Below are 16,228 nucleotides of genomic sequence, written 5' to 3' on the forward strand. Positions count from 1 at the left end.
TGATTTTTCAAATCAATAATAAAATTGTGTATAAATATTTTTTGGTAAAGTAATGTGTTTATGTATGATTCATAATCTGCCAAATAACCTGATTTAGTAACAAGCATTATTTATACCATATTCCTCCTCAAGCCGGGAAACAGCGAGGGAGACCAGCATTTCAAATATCTATTTTCCCACGTGTTGGAAAACTCAAGTGATAAACATAAGTGTCAGCCTATTTCTTCCATCTCTGAACACACAGAAAACATGTGTATGTGTATTTTGTATTATTTTCAGATAATTAAATTCACTTAGTTTTTCTTACCATTATCAAATTCCTGGACAAAACAGCTTTAATGGGAACTATAAATTTTGATAATATTTAATTCTTAATTTTTTTATTCAGTTCTTAATATATTGTCTGAGGCTTTCATGGCCGGCGTTAAATGACTTACAAACGGTTTCCGGGTTATTAGGCCATGGTCTAGGAGATTTTCTTCCAGACGTTTCGCCCACATCTGTGGCAAGCATCATCTGAGGTTATTTGGACGTAAGTTTTTCCGCGGCAAGCGAGAAAGGCTTCGTACATCTACTGTCATTGACTTGTTCTCTATATGCACTTTTGAGACTTGATCGGCCGCAGAAGAACCGAATTGGTTGGCTTTTGTGGATGTATTGTGTGCTGATTGGCTGCAAGTGGTGTCTGGCGACGATTGGCTGTCGAGGTCATTTTCTGGGGCATTCATCGGGAGCACATCTCGACTCTCTACGCCACTGAAGTACCGGGACCCAAGTGTGATGCACCTTCATCGTCTCCTCCTTTTGATTTATGTTGTGGTGCTTGAATATTTTGATGGGTTCTCTATGAAGACGAGCATGGTAGTACACCTCAGACAATATTGCCTCGGTTTTTTCAAATTTAATTTTGTGGCTGGTTTCCCACATATGTTCTGCAACGGCTGAACTTTCAGGTTTACCCAGTCGGCAGCCTCTTTGGTGTTCCTTTATTCTTGTAGCAGTACTTCTTTTTGTTGTTCCTATGTATACTTTTCCACACTAGCATGGAATCCTGTAGACACTTGCCATGCGCAGCGGGTCTCTTGAATCTTTTGCCGAGCTTAGCGATTGTGCTAAGTTTCTGGTCTGTTTGAAAATTGGCTTGATGTCCAAGTTTTCCAAAACTACTAATTCGATCGGTGACCTTCCGGATGTATGATAAATAGGCTTTGACTTGGGGTTCCCGATTCCCATTGTTACTATTGTTGTTGTTTTTCAGGCGAGGTCATATGGCTCTTTAAAACTCTTTTATCGTATAACGGTTGGCTTTAAAAGGCCTTCCGTAGATAAACCAGTTCTTTGTCGAGATGTTGCAGCTCACAGATACGGTTAGCACAGTTTACCACCTGATGGTGGTTGGAGTTGTTGTGTAGGTCCCGGTCTGTATGAGTAGGTTTCCTAAAAACGTTGTGCCCTAATCGGTTGTCGTCAGTTCTGTTCACCAGAACATCCAGGAACGCTAGTAGTGCATTTTTCTTTGTTTCCATTGTGAACTTGATAGCTGGGTAAATGTTGATGTCCCAAGAATCTTTGTAGTTCAAGGTCCCTGTGCTGCCATAACACAAATGTGTCGCCTACGTAATGGAGCCTTACCAAAGGGCTTAGTGGGGCAGACCGTAAGGCTTCAGCTTCAAATCTCTCCATGAATAAATTAGCCACCATTGGACTGAGGGGGCTGCCCATTGCTACACCGTCAAGTTGCTCATATATACTGCCATTCCAGATGAAGTAGGATGACGTGAGGCAGTGACAAAACAGGTTCACTGTATCTTGTGGAAACATGTAGTTGTTAGATGACGTCCTTGAGAGGGACTTTTGTGAAGAGCGAAACCGCATCGAAGCTGACCATACGGGTTGATAGAGAAAATTGGAGATCCTTTATTTTCTGGATGAAATGTGATGAATTTCTGATGTTCGAAGAAGTGTTGCCCACAAGGGGTTGAAGTATAGTGACAAAATGCTTGGCCAGAGCATGAGTAACCAATCCTATTGCGCTGACGATGGGATGCAGTGGCACATTTACTTTGTGTATCTTGGGGAGCCCATAAAGTCGAGGTGGTAAGGCTTCAGAATGTCTCAAATGTATTTTGACCTCATTGTCTAAGGAAGGTTTTTTTAATCAAGTCGTTAGTATGGCGTACTAGTCCTGCAGTCGGTTCTTTAAGTAGCTTCTTGTAGGTGTTGGGCTCAAGCAGTTGCTTAATCTTTCCATTGTAGTCCGTTATTTTCATCACCGTGGCGTTCCCCTTGTCTGCTGGTAGTATGATAATTGAAGAATCTGCATTAAGTTTCCTGATTGCGCGTTGTTCTTTTGCACTGATGTTGCTGGAAGGCTTAGGAGTCTTTCTGAGAATTCTAGATGTTTCAATTCTGATGTCTTCAGCTTCTTTTGGCAGCGTTCTTATTGCAGCCTCCACATTCGCAATGATGTTCTCCACTGGGACGGCCGGTGCTGTGATGGCAAAATTCCCCCATTTGCTCAGGATAGACGTTTCCTCTGTTGAGAGTTCTCTGTCGGACAAGTTTATAATGATGCGGTCCGTAGCGATTTATGACTGTTTGATTTTCTTTTTCACTTTGTCAAACTTCTGTATCTGGCGCACTTTGTTTCTTTCCTTCCTTATTTCCATTGCCATGTACGTTAAGAAGTAGATTTTTATCCAGTCCATGGGTTCTAGTAAATTGCTCAGTTTCAGGTGCATCGTGAACAGTTCATCGTCAACTTTTTCAAGGGCTCGGTGAGTTGCGTAAATCCTTTCACGCAGGAGTGAGTCTTCATCGCGGCAATAGATTCTGTGAGCTTGGGCGGATTTGAATATTCTCTTCAATTCGATGAACTTGGGCATGCTCTTAGTGTCTCTGCATCGAAGTACGAAGGCGAGCAAGCTCAGGTGGTCAGCTTTCTTCTTCCACAAATTCTCCAGTCGTCGTATCCAAATGGCATCAGATGATGCTTGTCACACATGTGGGTGAAACGTCAGGAAGAAAATCTCCTAGACCATGGTCTAATAACCCGGAAACCGTTTGTAAGTCAGTTCTTAATATAAATTAACATAGGCCTTTTGAATTTATTCTGTAAACCTTATTGAACCTTGCTTTTCTCAGCATGCCAGGAATAGAAACATTCGAAAAGCTAGTGTCCTCTTTTTTTTTTTTTCAGTATGCTGGCCAATGCCGGGGAAATATGGTATTTAATTATCATTTCATGATAGTGTTATCACTTGACAATGTCTTGCATGATAATAATGGTGATGAGGAAGTCCAGTGGAGCATGAATTTGACAAAATTCAAAAGTAACAAAAAAAAAATTTTTGTAAAAAGCAGTTTTTCTTACTGGGATTTTTTTTCTCAGAGGTCAGAAGTTAAGTTTCTTAATTATCAATATTTTTAAATGTGTGTCTAATTGGTCTTGAATTATTTTATTTAAAAACGATCTTTTCAGGAGAGAAGGCAACATTGCAAAAAAATATACGCACACTTTTTATATGAAAAATATTCATATTGTCACATTTTAGTAAAAAAAACTTTATAATACAGGTTGAAATTCAAAAATCTAGTTACCTCCAGATATGGGTGCCAGATTTTATATAATTATGTATGCTGTATATATTTGGCAGAAAATTACTACCAGTGTACTGTCCTTTAAAGAAAATAAAACACTAAATAAAAAGAAAATTAGCTTTAAAGAACTGAATGAAACAGCTCTATATAAAATAGCTATGCACCAATGCTTTATCAAATTCTTGAAAACACATTGAAATTCAATTGAGAAATTTGAAGGGACCAGCAGACTTGCCATCTTTCCTGATTTAGCCGGGAATGCCAGATTTCTCAACGTCTACAGAGATTCTGGATTCGATTATGAATTCATATTGCTGGGTTTCTATTGCCATTAACATAAAAAAATTAGAACTTTTTAAAAATGAAAAGACACAGTTTGAGGTTTTCCACTACTGCCCTTAGCACTTTCTTTCTTTAGAAAGCGGCCCAATCCCCCATTTACATGAAAAATCTACTTTGTAGGAACAGTGACCAAAGCTGCCCTAATGTATGAATGTTCATTACGGACCATTCACATTGAAAGGTTCCCCCCCCCCTTTAAATGTGTGTTTGATCGTAAGATGGCTGTAGATAGTAATACTGTGCTGGCTGCAGTGAAAATTATGGAAATCATGAAGTATATATAAAAAATACAGGGCATTACTAGCTATAGGCAAAAATTCTTAATTTTGACAGGAGAGAAATTGAGGGCTTTTTATAAATCTGTTAGAATATTTCACGGGAAAAAGGTCAACATAACAAAAATGCCCAGTAAGTATCATTCAAGGGAGCATCACATTGAAAAATAATTGGCATTTCTATATAATAGTCGGACATTGAATGATAACGAAAATACAGGGATTTTACCCCACGGGTAAAATATTGTTAGTTTGGTCATCCTGTGTATCAGCCAGAAATTTCTTTTAGAGGGGAACCAAAGTGATAGAACAATAGATTTGGCCATCTTTTGCCCCTTCTTCAGTCATTTTCTTACATATCTGGGGGGTATTTTCCTCAAGGCCCCCCCTGATATGGTGTTTTCATTAGGGTTGGGTTTTTGACGTTAAAAACCAGTTTAAAAACCTAAATGAATGCGTTTGGATAATATTTTGAACACGATAGGTACGTAACATCGGGTAAAACTTGCTTTTTTGCATATTACAATGTTTTATTTTTAAACAATTTATTACAATAATTAAAATCAAGAAATAATTATAATTTGCAATTTTGAATTTTTTCGACATAAAAAGGATCTAGAACATATAAAATATAATTTTATCATTTTATCTAAATTACTAATTACCTGTGTTCAATTTGGTAAGCAAAATAGAGCTGTTTATTCAAAATAAGTGTGATAGGGCATCAGTGTTAGGTTTTTTGGCCTCAGAAACCATCTCAGTATCAAATCATTTAAAAACTAGGTCTATGTTGTTTAATACTTTTTAACCAGATACATTAAATAGCAAAACACTTTTATGTACATTAAAGTGCTTTATATTTTGAATTATAATTGAGTATCTATTTAGATATTATATAAATTTTTTGATATGCCTAAAATTTTATTTCGTATAAAAATTCTTGCACAGCGTCTGTTAATACAACAATTAAACTTGCTTATTCTCACCTAAATATAGCTTAGGTTGGTTGTTTAGAATCCAGAGTTGAGTATTTTCAATAAAAGCAGAGCTGACAGGACTTTATACCCAAAGCATTGTTTTGCACATTCAGATACAGCTTCAATGGGAAAACCAACCATTGTATTATATAAATGCTAGTAAATATACCGTATTGTAGTTAAACTTGGTTATTCTTACTTTCACACTAAGAATAAGCCAAAGGAGTTTCTTGAGCATCATATACAATCAGTCCTACAACTTAGTATTTTGATTACTAGATATATTCTAATGTTATTCACAATAAGGGCATTGTTTTAAGTATTAATGATTACCTAGGTGATTTAATAACTGAAATTAGCATTACATATATGCATAGGTGTCAATGCTTCAGAGTTTTCAGCATCATTAAAATCCTCCGTTCGGAAATCTGATCCTTATAATTTTTCGTATCTTGAAAGAGAAATTCCTTAAATTATGCTTTGTTTGAATGGAAAATTCCTAAAAAAATATGCTTTACTTAGTCTCTATATTTCAGGCTGACCCCGGTTTCTCAGGAAAATTTGGGCAACCTCTCTCTCAGGATTTCAAATATGAAAAATTGAATTATCACCAAATATGATGCCAAAATGGGCAATTATTGCTAAAAATAATAACCGTGGAAAATGCATCTCAGGAAAACGGGTTTTATATATGGTCACCCAAAAAAAATACCTGTTGTTTTCCCCTTTCATTTCTGACATGTTTTCTTTGACTGATACAAAATATGTCATCACATCAAGGGCGTACCCAGGATCTGAACTAGAGGTGGAACTAGTGTTCAAAAAACCGGCATTATTGGTATGGGATATGTTCAAACCCTATAGAACCAGGGTTGTAAATTTTCTTCTACTTTATACAGGGACCATTCTCTGTACTGAAGAAGAGACACAAATAAAAAAAAAATTGCCAGACGCAACAGTATCATGTTACAAAACATGCATTCCAAAGATATTTCCCAAGGGTGAGGAAATTGGTGCTGCCCTCTGTAGGGGGATGCTGTAGACGCGCGGTGGGACTACATGTATCCCACCCTTTTTCTTCATCAAATACGTTCTGAAAAAAATCTTGTGGATTCAAAAATTACTTGCAAAGACAATATTCATAATACTATACATTGAATTAGTATCATTTCACCCAGTTGGTGATTTAAAATTTGGTAAAAATCTGCAATCACTTTTTTCATAGTGTCAGCAAAAATATTTGACGAAAAAGAACTACCATTAGTAATATGAAAAAAAGATTGTGGACAACTAGAGCCATCTTCTGATAACTTTCGGAATTATAAACTACATTTTAATTCGATTTGCAGCAAAAAATTCTTATTTTTTGGGGAGTTATGAATTTTTGAAAAAGGTGGGATAAAGGAGTTCCCACCGCTCTTCAAACGGTCAAAACTTTTTTTGGGAGCAAAAGTGATAATTTCTTGGAATCACAAACACACTTTTTTTATATATCTCCTATTTTTTTTAGGTAAGTATTTAGGTATGAGCTTCACATATTACAGGGGGAGGGGGGGGGGGGAGAAATGATAATTTTATTTTTGTAGCCGAAAAAATTATTTTTGTTGCAGCAAAAATGTTTTTATAGCAGCATTTATCAGTTTTGTAGCACTTCAAAATTTTCAGTAACTATTGTTTTATGTACATATATGCAGTAGCATACACAAGATTACTTTTTACTTTAAAAAACAGCGTTATCTCAGCTCAGAAGAAGAAGGTGCCCCCATGCACAAAATTAGAAATTTTTTTTAATCATAAAAAAATTTTGAGACTCTTTCTTGATATTTATTTTTACATTCTCTCCAACATCAAAATGAGAGGCTAATATATGGTATCATATGGCCAACATGCTGAAAACACCGGTTCTCGTCGGATCACCGAAGTTAAGCAGCATCGGGTGCGGTTAGTACTTGGGAGGGTGACCACCTGGGAACACAGCGTGCTGTTGGCATCACTTTTCTCAGCCACCTCATTGGGCATTTTGCCTGTTGTAGCGTTTTATTTGTATATGGTATTACAGATTTCTGAAATAATTTGAAAATGATTGTTTTTAGATTTAGCTTGTTGACCTGGTAATCACTAATTTAAAAAAAATCACTAAAGGAGAGACTTGAAACGCTCATTAGAAAAAGTAATAATTTTTCTTGTTTTTACCGCTAAATGCACGTCTAAGTTGTGCTTTTGTTCTTTGGAGTTTCAAGCATTTATGAACGTATGATCTTACTTGTTTTACCAGAATTTACCATTTCATATTAATTTTAAAATTAGTGTTTCTTTTTGAGTTTGCTCTTGATCATTATCTCAGTTTGATTCAACATACCACAGAAAACCACTTATTTTCCTGAGTCATTCTTTAAATATTTATTCGAAATTCTCAGAAATTTAAATAGTTATTAAAAACTATAGACTTGAATTATTTTTAACTTAAACTAAAACATTAATTATTTTTTATTTAAACTATAAAAATAAAAACTAGAATTAATTATTTTTTATTTAAACCAGTGTTTCTTAACCTTTTTTTGCCTGTGGCCCCCTTTGAACCATTTTTTTTTTCTCGTGGTCCCCTGTCTTACCCTGAGTCTTTGACCCAGATCTAGAGGCAAGATCCTTTATACGTATTGAAATAATTTTTTCATTGAATTTATACTGAACGAAAATTTTGCAAAGAAAATTGGCATCCAGACCACTGGCCTAGAATTTATCAATCTCCCCACTAGTCAGAGTTCTATCAGAACCGTCTCAACATCACGAACCCCCCCGCCCAAGGCAAAGTGATACTATGTTTGTCCCATATATAGCTGAAAATAAACAGCCTATACATTTCCTACTTATTTTCAAAATTTATTGTACTATACAAATATCATAATGTCCCTACCTTACTTATGGACATGAGGATCCCGGGCATGACCCCTCACAAGAGTGGACAGTCAGAGCTGCAACCCGGGACCTGATATGTTTTTCATCATTTTTTGTTTTTTCACACTATAATTCAATAGAGAGAATGGGGCCTGTGAAAAATCTAGCCAGGGACCTGCGAAAAACTTCATCCAAGGGAACTTGTTGCAAAATGCAGGCGGTGAGGCCGGGTAGGTCCATGCCCTAAGATGGCCCTGGTTTTATGGGTGGTTTTGTTGGATTATATATATAGTGTATAGTCACTAATATAAAAGCTTTATTTCCTCACTTCTTAATTTTTCTTCTCAGCTATCTGAAGCCCTCCAAACCACCTGTCATGGCCCTTTTTCCATTTTCTTGCGTGGCCCCCTTGAGGAATCCCAGTACCACTAGGGGCCATATGGCCCCCAGTTGAGAACCACTGATTTAAACTATAGAAATAAAAACTATTATAATGATTAAACTATTTAATAGAATGATTCTCTTTTCACAAAAAATTCAATCCGAGTACATCTGTTTTCACTCCCTATTTTTCACTGATTTGTGATGGCTCCATATATATTATTTTTAAGCATCTTTAACAGATTTTCAGTATCTCATTTTGCTTTTAAGTTTTCTATTATTCATTCTCTTGATATGCCATTTCCTTTTACACCATTCACCGGTATGTTTAATGTTCAATGGAACATGGTTTCCAGATGAGCATTAATTGAAATTTCTTTGTCTAGACCAGCCAGTGTTTCTTAACCTGTGGTCCGCGATGATGGCATATTTGGTAGGCAGACTTCATAATTTAATTTTAACTGGGTGGAAAATTACTCGGTTGTTGTTATTCATATTATAATAATATCCATATGGATTCACAAATGAAAATTGTACCTTTATACTTGAGTTCATTAGAAAAATGCGGGATATGTCTAATTTGCAGCCCAAAAATACTGTTTATGACAAATTTGCCAATTAGGCTTACTGGTAAAAGGGGATGGCGGGTGGAGAAATAATAGGTAGCTACAAATCAAAGTCAACAAAAATTTAACGAAAAGAGTTCAAATGACCCAATTACTGTAAAATGCAGGACGTTGCCAATTGTGTTTAAAAATGTTGCTATAAGTCAGCAAAATCTCCCAATGAAAAGTTAGAAGTGCTGAAAAATTGAGGGGAAAACATTTTAACTTGCAATGTTAGATAAATATTTGTATTTATACCCAAAATTATGTTATAATTTTGTAATTATAACATGTTACACACGATTTCACTAAAATCACTAATACAGTGTTTATTAAAAATTTTAGTGAACATCATAAATTGAAATAAACATCAGTGAAAATCACGGGACAAGTGAATGAAAAAAGAAATTCAAAACCACCAAAAATACAGAAATGACCCATAATACAGACAAAAATGGTCCGTCGAATTATTTCAGACATTTTACTGGCCCTTGGGTTCAGAAAGGTTGAGAAAAACTAGTCTAGACCATAGTCATGGTTGGTTTCAAAGGAATGAAAAGATAATTCATGTTAGTGTTCTCATGTATCTTCCAAATCAAAAATGAGAATGAAAATTAAATTTTTTTTTTTTTTGCAAATTTCAAACTATGACTATTAGATGGAATAATTTTCAGAAACCATTGTAATTTCCTATTCATTTCATCTAGCTGGAACACAACTCAAATAGTATACAATGGATATGTGTAAGTTTATGAAGTGAGTGGATATGAAGCCCACAATAAGAGCTTTAATGACTAAACTGCGTATGTTATTTCTGACTATATTACTCATGGCATGTACAAATCTGAGTTTCCCCCAGATAATTTTACTCATGCAGCTTATAAGCCAGAGGTACCAAAATGATGTCTTGCACAGATGAGAATTTGGTCTCGAGCCTTTTCCTGCTTCTTCACATGATTGCATGGGGCTATTATATATTTTTTTAATAAAGGGACCCGGGTGTGCATAGAAAATAATGACCTATAGTCCGTTTCAAGTTAACTTTGCAGTAAAGAGGAAGCTACAAGGGAACCTCATCACTCGTTGCTATGGCAACAAAAGCCTCTTAACCAATGTATCAATACGCGGCCTCTGTAAGGTATGGACGATATCTAGGGTATCGCACCAAAATGTCATTGTGGTTGCTATAGATTTTTGGATAATGGTAAAAAATATTTTTTTCTAATTTAAAAATTTCAAACGAAGAAACATCGGTTCAAAACGATATTTTTTCATTATTTTTCCAAAATCATTAAAAAAATTGAAATATTCTGTATAAATGATCATCATAAAACTACTATTTATGGGAACTTTATTTTGCGACGAAGGAATACATTCTCTACCTTTCTCTCCACTGTAAAGTTAACCTGAAACGGACTATAGGTAAACCACATTCCTAGATGTGCAAGCCCCTATAGCTGTTTGTATAACTACTCTATCTCGAAGCAATGTAGCCTGCATGGGTAAATCACTTCACTCATAGTTAGAAAACTGATGGCAGACGGCAGCACTACACATAACAAGCATTACACAGAAAGAAACTTCACGTCAGGTTTCACTACATGTACATGCAGATTCCCGCCTGTACCAATTTGTTAGAGGTTCCGCAGAGGAATATGGACGAGATGATGTGTGGTTTAGTAGGAGTAGCTTGCGTGAGATGACCGATAAAAAAAGGACTGGTCCAGGATGATCTATTTCATAGTTTTGTTAGATCATCTCATATTTTATGATACAGACCAATGTTTCTCATAATATTCAGATCTTGGAAGGGGCGATTGACATCGTCTGGAAGTGCATCTGTTTTAGAATTGGCTATAAACTATAGAACCCAATACAATTAGCCCTCATATGCAGAATAAGATAATGATGCGACGAAAATGGTCACTGTAGCTGCGAGAAATGCTAACTGGTTACCATATTATTTTCATTACCAGTGTCTACCACATACCCAAAAAAAAGTTTTCTGAATTTTCTGTAGAGTCATCTCTGCCTATACCGGGAGTAGTATCCAGTCTTCCGTATATCTTGTATTAACAAGTGAAGAGCGACATTCATGTCATATATATAGCCATCTGGTGGCTCGTTGTCCATGAGCTATTGGCTGATCAGTTCACCGTCCATTGCATGGTTCCGTTTGGCACATATATACGCTATAGTGAAGGAAAATCTCTATCTCCTCTGTAGCTTAGTGGTTAGAGCACTCGTCCGGCAATTGAGGGACCCAGGTTCGTCTCCCGATAGAGGCAGAGATGAGATTTTCCTTCCTTAGAAAAAAAATATCTCAAATAATAAATATCCAGTCTTCCGTATATCTTACATCTGTTACATTCGAGCGAACTTAACTGATCCGCCTATTGGTTGCATTTTTCAAGTTTTATAAATGAACTTTTATAGTGTAATCCCGGCCTAAGACAGTATTGTGATGTGAATATTTCTAAGCACAGACATTTTGAAAGTCTCCACCTTTCCCCTTTTTTTCTACTTGCAAATTCTTTGATATCTCCTGATTTTTTTTTCTTTTTTTTTTGGAACATCATTGGATGTTTTTGGAATTTTTCTTCCATATTTTTCTGAAAAGACAGATTTTTTTTTTTCAAAATCTTTTGCAAATATTTTAAGACATTTTCTCCCATCGAATACTTGTGAGGATCGGAATGAAGACATCTTTAAACCCATATTCTATGGGGCTCTTGACTAAACCACCAAAGAATGCCTCTAGGCACTGAATCAGGGGTGAAGGAGAAAAGTAATTACAAAAATTGTGAAAAAATAGTTTTTATGCACAAATTTCAAACTAAAGATGCGGACAACGCCTCCAGAGTAATGAATCCTTCAGAATGACTTATCTTCTCCTCTTAACCAGATCATTTTTTAATTATTACTGCTCTTTTTTTAAAAATATTTCAGCATTTAATTTAATGAAGCAGGGGTATTCTTCAACAGTGAGGAATTCAAGAAAAAGAGAAGCATGTGACTTTAGCTCCTGAAAGTCTGGGTTCGATTTAAAAAAACTTTATGGTTCTGGTTACCTAGCTGAACGTTTTAATTTTGACTGATCGGGACACGTTTGAATAGAGATGTAAAATTCTCGACAATAATCTTTCGGAGAATATTTAAGAATATTCTTTGGTAGGACTACTATTATACTTGATGAGAATATTCTCTTGTTATTTATAATATAGCTACATATAATATCCTTGAGAATATTCTCTTGAAGGATAGCTAGTTTGATAAGAAGGCTAGTTTCATAAATTACTGGGGAATATTCGTATAAAAAATAAGAATTATTCTGAAGTTATTAAAATGATACTGCTTGCAGAGAATATTCTCCTCGATAAGAATATGTTTCACTTACAGAAAGCTTTCCAGAGTATTATCAAGAATATATATATATAACATGTATTACAATAAATAATCTCGATAAATAACTTTAGAATAATTATAACTCAGTAATTTATAATTGTAGTCCTTTGAGAATACTCTGTCCCCGTCTCTCTTCCCCTTCAAGATGGGAACATTGAAGTTTGTAGACCACAATATTAAAGTTTGAATGCAAGAAAATTAAACCAACAGGCTGAATTGGCTGAATTGCACAAGTTTCAAGGAAATGTGAGTGATACAGAATTTAAGTGTATGTGCATTGAAGAAAACAACAGCTCTGTATCTTCTTGGAATGAAAATGATTGTAGAAGAATATCTTCTTTTATCAATCAACTTTGGTTTAATTTCTTTTGTTTTGAACGTATTTTTTTTAAATTCATCTAATTTTAAAATAATTTTTCAAGGTTTTAATATGAAGGTTTCTAAAATCTTTATAACCACACTTTTAAAACCTCTCATCATGACCTGGAGAATAATGATATCCTCGAACTAAAAGTTGTCGTTGGGGGAAAACAGCAAAAATTGTTTTGTTGTAAATGTTTCAGGCAATGAAAACTGATTTATGTTTCACAATATAAATAAAATTATTAAAAAAATTTAAATTATTTAAAAGAAAAATCAATATTCATAATTATTCTCCAATCTTTACATCCAAGAGAATATTCTCGTTCTCCGAAAATATTCTCACCTCACATCTTTACTTTTGAATTCATTTTCTGCAGGATTTAAAAAATTTAGAAAAGAAAAAATTCAGTCACTATCTTGATTTATCAGAATTTTCATTATCAAAATTCATTTATTTTACCACAATTTTCTTGCTACAGTTCTGTATACAACTCAAGGTTCAGTTAAAATTATGCAGAAGTGAATGTGTTTGTGTGAACAATTATTCCCTTATTGCCTTAAAGAAGAATGTTTAGCACTGTTCTGCAATGAGCCCTCAGCTGACTGGAAATGTTCTGCGGTAAAAATTTAATAGTGATTTTTTTGCACTTTTTCTTAAAATTCTTCCAAATTGTTCTGCGACATACGTTTCAGATTTTGGCACATTCTGCTTTGGGGCCTTATTGTATGGTATATTTTATTAATCAAATACATAGTTAAACATGTACCAAAAATTTATATTTAGACATATATAAAGGATGTATATGCATGTTTAAATTAGATATTTTGCGGTTGTGGAAGTATGAAATATAATTTTTCTCAAAAAAAAACCAGGTTTTTTACAATTCTGTACAAAACTGATAATGTCAAAGCCGAGGCAAAGAAATCAAACATCATTAGCTTTGATACCAGGTGGGCTAACGTCAATTGTACAGCTTATAGATGTGAGCAGCAACAAGCCTCTCAAAGACTGTTTGGGGAATTTGTGGATCAAATGGATGAATTCCGATTATAAAAAAACTACAAAAAGTGGTGCCTTGAAGAAACTTGGCATTGGCCTAGTGTGCCAATGGGTACATGAGGTGTGGAATTTGGTGGCACCCTCTGATGATCTGATGGGTTACTATCAGCTTGGAGACAGAAGAAACAGATTAAAAAGTTTGAATCATTTTCCATTGCAAATTTCCGTAAGCTATTCATTTTGCATAAAAGTATAAGAATTTTATTTAATATCAAATTTTTTGGGGTCGGCTTGTACACTGGTTTTCAATTTATTGCGGTTTTGGTGGTTTTGAAGTGGGGGGGGGGGGTCGGCTTATACACTGTATATATTGTCCAAAATAAAACTGTAGGAAGTAGAAAATTATTTTACAATCATATTAAGTATCTATTCTTTGTTTAACATAGTCACTTTAAACGTTATATGCAATTAACAGGGAATTTTTAAAGAAAATGAAAACTAATATTTAAAGTTTTTGACTTTTTCAGTTTTTGACGGTTTAAACTATCTTCGTCAAAAACCCACCAACCCTGTTTTTTACGTAATACTTATGTTGGTGGTTATGACTATTAAAATATTTGGCATGCTAAATTACGTTAGCCGGATTTTCAAGTAAAGTGCAGAATTTTGTGAGAGTTACAGGATTTTTTTTCCTGCTGAAAAAAAGTCTTGATCGATTGTTGAATATCAAACCTGTGCAATCACAAACCGATTGTGTATTCGTGTAATTTTCAGGGCAAAAATTATGTTGTAATAGTTGCTGTAATAAAAGAACAGACAATGTTCAAAACAATTTCTCTTATGAAAGAAGGATTTATTGATATCAATCAATATATAGTAATACCCTTCTTAGGCCCCTTTCACACGGAGCGGATGCGGGTCCGGAAGAAGTTTTAACAATTGGAATATACTGAGCCTTTCAGACGAGCTGAAATTTCGCTGCACCTAGGAAATGTTCATGCGGGTCCGGACGTCGTCCGCATGTGACAAAACCTAAGTGCGGGCTCCGCATCCGCAAATAGAAGTTTTGACAATTGGGTTATTCTGAGCTATTCACACGATGCGGAGCGAATCCGTCCTTTGGCTATTTTTTAAAGATGATTTTGCACTGAATTTTTTTAATTATTTGCCATAAATACCCTTAAAAACACCATCTATAAAAACATTAAAAACACAAAAAGTAATCCTAGTCTTGGCCACAACAGAATTAAATTCTTTGAATTCTTTAATGAATGTGTCACCACCTGTCGTGGCTCACATTTCTTCTGATTTTCTCCATTGGCATCCCAGGACCGCAAGGGGACCATATGATCCCAGGTTGAAAACCACTGGTATAAAATATCTTTGTGGTAAAGATAGACTTGAACTTAATCCCTAGATACAGTGAAGAAAAAAAACTGCTGTATTTCTTGATTTTGTGAATGGAAAACATTGCCAGGGGTGCAAGAGCTGCGCCGAAATGGTTCTCTTGCTACATGGTGCGCCAAGGTACTGAATCCTAGCGCATTTGTGCCAGTTCTTGTTTGTGGTTCGCGGAGGTATCGCTAATGCACTGTGGTGTGTCAAATACTGGAATTTAGGAAAAAGAAGCATAAAAATTTTGTTCACTCGACGCATTCTTTCGAAGACACTGAAAAAAATGTGGGAGCAACTTCAATTTTTTTTTTACTTCCCACCATCTACCACAATCGCATTATCTGGTGACCTTGTTGAAGTATGAAGTCCTATGCTGCTATTGCAGGGGTGGGAACTCTTCGCCAATTGTGCCGCACTGCGCCAAAACTAATAAGTTGCGCCATCCTGCTCCAATAGCGTATTTTCGCATTTTTCTGCGCCAAGTAGCGAATTTTGCTTCAGTATGCCCGGAATTTCGGAAAGGACGCCAAAAATTTTTTTGTTCCTGCTAGCCACGAAACGTTTCTTTACAAGAAGAGCGTGTTTTATTCCACTAAAACTATAGCCTTAAACTATCGGCCCCTGATCAGGCTTTCCATCGCGAAACCCTGATACTGTCCGTGATCGTGGAACTGAAGATGGTTTGCAATGCCTTTCAGCTTTAAAGTGCAAATTCGAGTGTTTCCGTTTAAAAAAAAATGTCGTCACTGGAAGCAGCAGAAATTACTGTAGTCGATTGTCATTGTTTTAAATCCCGATGTTTCGTGAAAAAAATTTCATTCCGGGAGTTAAAAGCGCATGTCCGCCGAATTACAAATGTTAGTTTAGAATCTTTGCCGAATAACAAGCGTTAATCGCCAATCTCGTCAAATAACGAGTGTCATATTGCCAATCTCGCCAAATAACGAGTGTCATATTGCCAATCTCGCCAAATAGCGAGTATCAGATCGC

At 35.4% G+C, this 16,228-nt stretch overlaps 1 pseudogene; it reads left to right on the forward strand.

Moving 5' to 3' along the window:
* The first annotated feature begins 7,067 nt into the window (after nt 1–7,067).
* LOC149076653 (5S ribosomal RNA) lies at nt 7,068–7,184 on the forward strand (annotated as a pseudogene).
* The last annotated feature ends 9,044 nt before the right edge of the window (nt 7,185–16,228 follow it).

This window comes from Pholcus phalangioides, unplaced genomic scaffold (genome assembly GCF_987345545.1).
Source record: "Pholcus phalangioides strain wild (caught in Gottingen) unplaced genomic scaffold, Ppha-v1.0 ptg000015l_1, whole genome shotgun sequence".
NCBI lineage: Eukaryota > Metazoa > Arthropoda > Arachnida > Araneae > Pholcidae > Pholcus > Pholcus phalangioides.